The sequence below is a fragment of the Schistocerca serialis genome, chromosome 9, assembly GCF_023864345.2.
Source record: "Schistocerca serialis cubense isolate TAMUIC-IGC-003099 chromosome 9, iqSchSeri2.2, whole genome shotgun sequence".
Lineage (NCBI taxonomy): Eukaryota > Metazoa > Arthropoda > Insecta > Orthoptera > Acrididae > Schistocerca > Schistocerca serialis.
In genome coordinates, this window is record NC_064646.1 from 24,040,540 (window position 1) to 24,048,771 (window position 8,232).

The window sequence follows — 8,232 nt, forward strand, 5'->3', positions numbered from 1 at the left end:
TATTGTTGAGCAGCTAGGTGGACTAAAAGTGGATCTACACACGGTCAAAGTAAGGAGGGACAAGAAAAATGGTATTGACTGGGTAGTTGATCTCGTTTGAATTAAGTATATAGAGATATGAAAGAATTATGAACAGTAGTAGAAATAAAAAGAGACTCGTCACATGAAAACTTCGTGGCTTGTGGAAAATAATTTGATGTTAAATCACAGTAAGACTCAGTTTTTACAGTTTCTAACTCACAATTCAACAAGAACCGATATTTTGATCCGACAGAATGGGCATATTGTAAGCGAGACGGAACAGTTCAAGTTCCTAGGCGTTCGGATAGACAGTAAGCTGTTGTGGAAAGCCCATGTCCAGGATCTTCTTCAGAAACTAAATGCTGCTTTATTTACCATTAGAACAGTATCTGAAATAAGTGACACTTCAACATAAAAGTAGTCTACTTAGCATATTTTCATACGCTTATGTCGTATGATATTAGTTTTTGGGGTAATTCTTCTGATTCAAAAAGGGTATTTTTGGCTCAAAAGCGGGCTGTTCGAGGTATATGTGGTGTAAGTTCCAGAACGTCTTGTGGACCTGTCAACAATAGTCTGGGAATTCTGACATTGCCCTCACAGCATATATTTTCTTTGATGTCGTTTGTTGTTTGCAATATTAGCCTATTCCCAAGAGTTAGCAGCTTTCACTCAGTTAATACTAGGCAGAAATCCAATCTGCGGGTGGAATGCACTTCCTTGACTCTTGTGCAGAAAGGAGTGCAGTATTCTGCTCCATCCATTTTCAATAAGTTACCACAAGAACTCAAAAATCTTAGCAGTAGCCCAAACTCTTTTAAGTCTAAACTGAAGAGTTTCCTCATGGCTTACTCCTTCTATTCTGTCGAGGAGCCCCTGGAAAATCTAAAAAATTAAGCAAATTCCAGTGTCACATTGTTGATTTTCTTTATTTAAACTTACTTGTCGCCTAAATATGTTTTTTATATTCCATCTTTATATTTCAGTTCAGCCGGCCCCTGGTGGCCGAGCGGTTGTAGGCGCTTCAGTCTGGAACCGCGCGACCGCTACGGTCGCAGGTTCGAATCCTGCCTCGGGCATGGATGTGTGTGATGTCCTTAGGTTAGTTAGGTTTAAGTAGTTCTAAGTTCTAGGGGACTGATGACCTGAGATGTTAAGTTCCATTGTGCTCAGAGCCATTTGAACCATATTTCATTTTATCTGTTTCTAATATCGTGTTATAATTTCATGTATTGACTTGTTCCATGACCATGGAGTCTTCTCCTTAATTTGGTCCCACGGAAATATGAATAAATAAATAAATAAATAAGTAAATAAATAAAATACATTCTAAGAGATGAAAAATGACGCACTACGAAAGAGTTATCCGAGTGGGACGAAAATCGCTAGATGTGACGTAAATTTGCAGACCAAGAAATGATTACAATTTCAGAAAATTTGTTGATTTATTGAAGAGGAAGGGCTTTACGAACTGAGAACGTCAATAAAGCGATGGTCCTTCTCTGCCTCTTGCGTATACAATAATTCGACTTGGCATTGATTGATGGAGTTGTTGGGTGTCTTCCTGACACATAAAGTTCCGAATTGGCGCATTAGATCGTCGACAGAACGGTCGTGCAGTGAAACGAAGTAGCACCCCCAAACCATCAGTTCAGGATGCCGGACCGTATTGCGGGAGACAATATGGCTGGTATCCCATCGCCGTCCGGAGTCTCTCCAGACACATCTTCGTCGCTCATCATGGTTCATTTCGACGAGGGGCTCATCACAAAAGACAGTTATATTTCAGGCACTGAAATTCGAGGCCGAATGTGCCCGATACCACTGAAAACGGGCTTGTCGGTGTACAGAGCTCAACGGCAGTCGGCGCAAGAGTCGCCCCTTTCTGTCGGTGGTATATTACTGGTCGTTGTCGTCACTGAAGCATCAGTTGCACATCGGGTCGGTGATACTGTGAATAAGGGACTGTGAGTGCTCGGTCGTGATGTTCTGTCGTCGTCCTATGTCAACCGCTTCCTTCGTGACGCTGTGTTTGGGCATCGTTCACCCATTCTTTCCAACATCGTCGAATACTGACATCGCTCCTATCCAAATGAAGAACGATCCCCCGATTACTCCAATCGGCCTCTTCGGTTCAAAAATGGCTCTGAGCACTATGCGACTTAACTTATGAGGTCATCAGTCGCCTAGAATTTAGAAGTAATTAAACCTAACTAACCTAAGGACATCACACACATCCATGCCCGAGGCAGGATTCGAACCTGCGACCGTAGCGGTCGGTCGGTTCCAGACTGAAGCGCCTAGAACGGCACGGCCACTCTGGCCGGCCGGCTTCTTTGAAAACAAGACTCACATGCTGACATCTGCGAACACTGTTCACGCGCCTGTCTAAGAAGCATAGTTACCTTTGAACTGAGTACACGGTATGATATTGATAAAGACTTTAAGACCTGGTATCGACGTGTCCCCTGTTCACCATCCTTGCCAGTTGCACGGTGAAATTGCGCTGCAGCGACACACATTCATCCATCGGTCGCGAAAATTTACTGTTTTGCATTTTCTGTCGATATCTGTATGAATATCAATTTGTGACCAATTTGCATAACACCTTCGTGGTGCTTCGTTTTTTTGTTTTAGTGTCTAAACTTTCCGATTCATGCGTCCATTAACATACGTAATAACAATGAGTTCTTCTCTTTTGACATCATTACATGCTGCCAAATACCTGCTCACTGGATTTAATTTTACGTGAATGTAAGGACTATGAAAATGTAAACATAATATAGGCTCCGTCTGATAAGTAAATGAAACGTAGAACGAACATTCTCTTCTTATGTCGATTCATTCAATATTTACTCGGAATTATACGTTACAGAGGGAGAACTGTGGCATTGTCTCCAGCGAGATTGCTGGTCTTGCCACGTAAGCCATAATCGCTATCGTAATCTCCCCATAATTGACAGCCTGAGATATGTCACTATTGGCAATCCATACGGGGCGAGGTATCGAAGCGGGTTATGGCTAACGTACGCCTTAGCACTGCATCCACAATGAGTCCTTCAACTGTCGATATGCCAAACAGGCTAACAGAAATGCTGATGTATTACAGCACCAAACTAAGAAGAAGGATTTTAAATTATTATCTCGCCTAGTAAGAGATTTTTCACCAGTATATTTTGGGGTCTTTCACAAACAGTATACACTGATGAGCCGAAACATTATGGCCTCCTCCTCAGTAGCGGATTCGTCCACCTGTGGAAAGCAATATAGCAGCGATTGTGGATATACTTCACCTAAGGTGAAGCCACAGCGTACGTAACACGTCATGAAACCATAAACAGATATAAATGGTCATTTTACTGTACATCGTCCGTTTCAAGAATTAACAAGTCTCTGCGTGTGCCACGTATGCGAACGTGCCCATATGTGCATTGTGCTTTTCAGATGTAAATGGTTTTATTGTCGACAAACCTGTGCATAATGTGCAGCATTTTATCCACCATAGTGACACCATGGCATAAGGTACTAACTCACAATGGAACACGTTTTATAACCAATAATATTTCAGACCAGAAGCTGGAGGTTACAACTTTCGAAACCGGGCGTCAACAATAAAAATTATTATGTGTCATCGTGGAAATTTTTCCCTTGACGACATTCACTTACTTTCAGTTAGCCTTTTCCTCTGTGGTATTCGGCACCTAAATTCCACGTGTATCCCCCCCCCCACCCCCTCTGGGAGTCCACCTCTTCCTCTCTTTGTGTCTCTTTCAGTCCTATCGATACATCCCTCTCTATTTATTCCAACCCCTTCCTCTCCATATTTTCCTCCTCTCTCTCTCTTTCTGTCCATCAACTCATTCTCCCTCTCTAGCTATCTGTCCTCTCATATCCCCTTTTCCATAACCAACTCATCTTCCTTCACAATATCTGTATCTATCTCGTCCTTCCCACTCACTCACTACTATCCATATTTCCCACTCCCTCCCTCTTCTTATCTTTAACTTAACACACATGTAACTCCTGTAAGGTACACCAGCACTAACTGAAAGAAAAGACCTATACCTCTATCCATCTTGTCCTACTCTCTCTGTCCGTCTCCTCCTATCCGTCTTTCCCCTCCTCCTCCTCTCTATCCCTCCCCCCCCCTCTCTCTCTCTCTCTCTCTCTCTCTCTCTCTCTCTCTCTCTCTCTCTTTGCTCATCACTCCTCTTCCTCTCTACCATCTATCCTTCCTTTCATTTTCTCTGCCGACCTCATCTTCCTCCTCTCTCACCTTCTGTATCCTCTACCATATTTCACACTAGCTGCGCCCATATACACGAGTAGCTACTGCAAAACACTCCCAACACAATGTGCCTGTTGTGCTGATCAGCATACGTGTCTGGTGCTGGAAATCCGTTCTTGCCTCTGACCTGAAGAAAACGCTGCAAGGCAAGCTGATATATCTGATACTCTTTCCACACAACATGCTGGTCATGCAGGCCAGCCTGTATGTCAGGAGCTCTAGAAAACACGTTTTATCCCACGTCTCTGCTCCTAATGGAGATAAAGTTTAGTCGTTAGTCTTCTGACTGGTTTGATATGACCCACCATTAATTCCTGTACTCTGCCTTTCTTTTCATATCAGAGAAGCACTTGCAACCTACATCCACAACAGTTGGAGCTAGGAGGTTATAAAGGCCACAGTGATGGTATTCGTATGGCCTCCTCTTCCTTCGTCAAATTTGGCTGAAATCGAACTAGGTGTTGAAACGAGATCCCAGACATTCACACATACACTCTGCTTTAAATATATAAAAGATAAGCAGCTAGGGAAATATGGTCTGACGGGGATTCACACTCGATGCTCAGATACATCGCATACAACTTCATATGCGTCTTTGCATTTGTTTCTAAGGTTTGTGTAGTTAACTGGTTACATGTTCCATAAATCAAATTCATAGTAAACGTTATAAAAAACACGGAATATCTATACACAAAAAATAAAATATGTTAAGGTGACCATTGACACTTAAAAAAAACAACATATTATCTCTACTCAAGAATTTCTCTGTCTAGTGCAGGGGTTGTTAAGGAGAAACCTCCTTGAACAATATTTGAAAACAATTATATCTGGTATCATGATGGTACGATTGTCTATTCATTTCTCAGATTTGTAACTGGTTGTCTTTGTGTGCTACCCGTTATTTATAATTGACAAACCACTTTGATAGCGGGCAGGAACGTGCAGGGATTGATCTCCAAATGGTTTTATTTGCTAACAGTCATACTCTGACAAGCCTTTGGATAGTAACACATATTGCACTTAGTAAGGACTTTGTAGTGGTCAACACTGAATTAAGATACCACTTGTATTGTAAGCAGGGTAGGTTTTACACTGTTTTAATATTTTAGTGTTTTAATAGAAATTACATATCTTTTTAAATATTGTTAGATGGTTTAGACATAAACTTCAGGCAATTTTTGAACATAAACTTTAGGCAATTTTTCTCTTTCTTTATATGAGCTCTGAGGATCTGAGGATAGTTGTTAGTCAACCAAAGCATGATATCATCTAGTCATTATTACATTACATTGTGATCAAGACCATTACAATTTATAACAGTTATAACAAATCGCTCTTTCCCCCCCATCTGACGCTGTCACGTCTTACACTTACGACTTGGGTGAGACAGTTTTCGACTGCCTATGACTGCTTCTCTGCAGTATCCGTCGAATGTGTGCCGAAAAACTCGCAACCCAAACAGTCAAGCCGAAATACTCTCTCGCATAAACTCACAAATTTCAAAAGCCACGCCTAACACTGGTGGTTGAAGTATACTTGGAGCTTAGACGACCGGTAGAAATGACCATCCCTAGGTCGGGACCCCAGGATTCACAAGACCTGTACCCGGACAAAGCTTTTTGTGAGCCTTAAGGTGCTCATCATTCGGAACGATTCATGAGACAGCTGACGAGGATGCGACGGAAATTTCTCTCCTGGGTTGCGATAATGACGATCATATGCTTCTTCAACTGTACTCGAGATGCATGCAAATGGTACATGAGAAAATATCAGTGGATTAGTTTTATTTTTTTCCAGTATGGAAGGTACTTTCAGTCAGCCACAGCCACAGAGAACGTTTTTCTATTCAGGAGAACAGCGATAAATAATGTGCAGCTTATTTAGTTATCGGGTTATACAGCCCCTGAGTACCAAAGTCGCCGGCCACGGTGGCCGAGCGATTCTAGGCGCTTCAGTCAGGAAGCGCGCTGCTGTTACGGTCGCAGTTTCGGATCCTGCGTCGGGCATGGATGTGGGTGATGTCCTTAGGTTTAAGTAGTTCTAAGTCTAGGGGACTGATGACCTCAGATTTTGAGTCCCATAGTGCTCAGAGCCATTTGAGCCAGTACCAAAGTCACTTTATACTGTATCGGTCTGAAACTTTCAAGATAATTGGTCGCAATACGTCGTTTGCTATATGCCACGGGAGTTTTCGTCCCCTATTCAATGGTCTTTATCTTATTCTAGTCAATCCCAACGGACGCTGAAGCTTCATACCATCTAGCAGCGTTAAAAATCTCGTGTAGTTATCTTGCCGTGATTGATATCGGATAGAGAAGGAAAGAGGGAACCATGGGTATCGTGTTGGGGTGACATCCCCATGATATCACTTTTATTTAATATATTTTCTCCACGTTTTTATGGTTCAGCGCCAGCTGACAAGAAATTATTCTTTAAAACGTGGATGCATTCAACATCCTCTCCTACCCCTCTTACAGAAATAAGTGCCTTTATCATGAATTATTTTGGACAGAAAAGATAATCGTCACTTAACCAGTGAAAAAATTCAAGTCCTGTGGCATAGTCGCAAATGTTCAGATTGTTGAAATGCTGTATAGGTAATGGTCAAAACTTTCCAGCGTGTACTGTTCGCAATCCACATACTGGGGGGACAGAGGCTTTTGCAGAAAGTTACCGCATTCTCGTAGCAGGACTACGGTGCACCATAGCAACTATGTGCTGCTGTCCTTGCTCCGGTTGTTGAACCACCTGGGGCACTAGGAAGCATACATCAGTAGATGAACAATATTGGTTTATGCCAGTCTGCATTGTTGCCAAATTAATTCATTATGATGGTCCTTCTTGGATGATCCCTACATCTCGTTCCCAAGGGGGCAGATGCAGTAATGTCACATTGTTGACATCACCACCACCCCTCCCCCCCCCCATTCCCCACCCCTCACTTTTCCTCCTGTCCCTTACTTCCCTCCACTTCTCCCCACTTATCTTCCCCGCTGCCATTCGTAAAGTGGTGGGAAAAAGACTCAGTCTCTGCTGAGCTGCTGAAGAGTGTGGACATAAGGTATTGTCTTTCGAATTGTGTCCATGTATTTATATGTGAATTATCCTGTTAGGAGCATGTCCTAATTTTGGTGTGGAAACCCAACTGGCAACTCCCTTAGAGCCTTTCTGCTAGTAGTTCAAATAAACACAGCTGCTTAAAATTAGAAGGATGACAGGAAAACGCTCTTGTGAGACAACTGATCTTATGACATGAAATGCGTGGTAAATTCGAGCACTGTATTGTTTATTTATTTAAACATCAGTTAAATTAGTCAATAAAATTTCTGGGAAATGTATTCAATTGGCGATATGTTTGCGTTGGATAGAGAGTAATACTTCTAAGCTTACACCTGAGTACTGCATCCATACACTTCTCAATGAGGAATGGAAGGAAGTGGCAATATGAGCATAGAGGGAATTCTCTTTAGCAAATAATGGTGAAATGGTATGGTGGATTGAGGATGCATTTCGCAATCCATGCAGACTACTGTCTGTGCTGAAGGTATTCGTGCTTTTTGAAATAATTGGTCAATCCGCAGTGAAGGAGAAACTCCGTCCGATTCTAATATCCCCGACTAAATGAACCAAAGGTAACTCGCCTTGGTGTATTGGACTCGACTGGGGATGCTTGCAACGGGTTTGCTCCCATTTCCGGTCGCATGTGTACATAAGTTCACCTGCTGTGTGCTCCAATTCACAATACCACTAGAAATTAGCAAGAAACTGTCCTGCAGCCTTAGCAGGAAGTATTACATCCTACTGGACCACAAGTGAATAGCTGCTGAGAAACTTTTACACAGATACATGGTAAGAAGGGCTAGGACAGCGAACTGTCAGTGAAGAGCAGGAAGAGTGGCCTCCCGTAGATCTAAAAACGTATA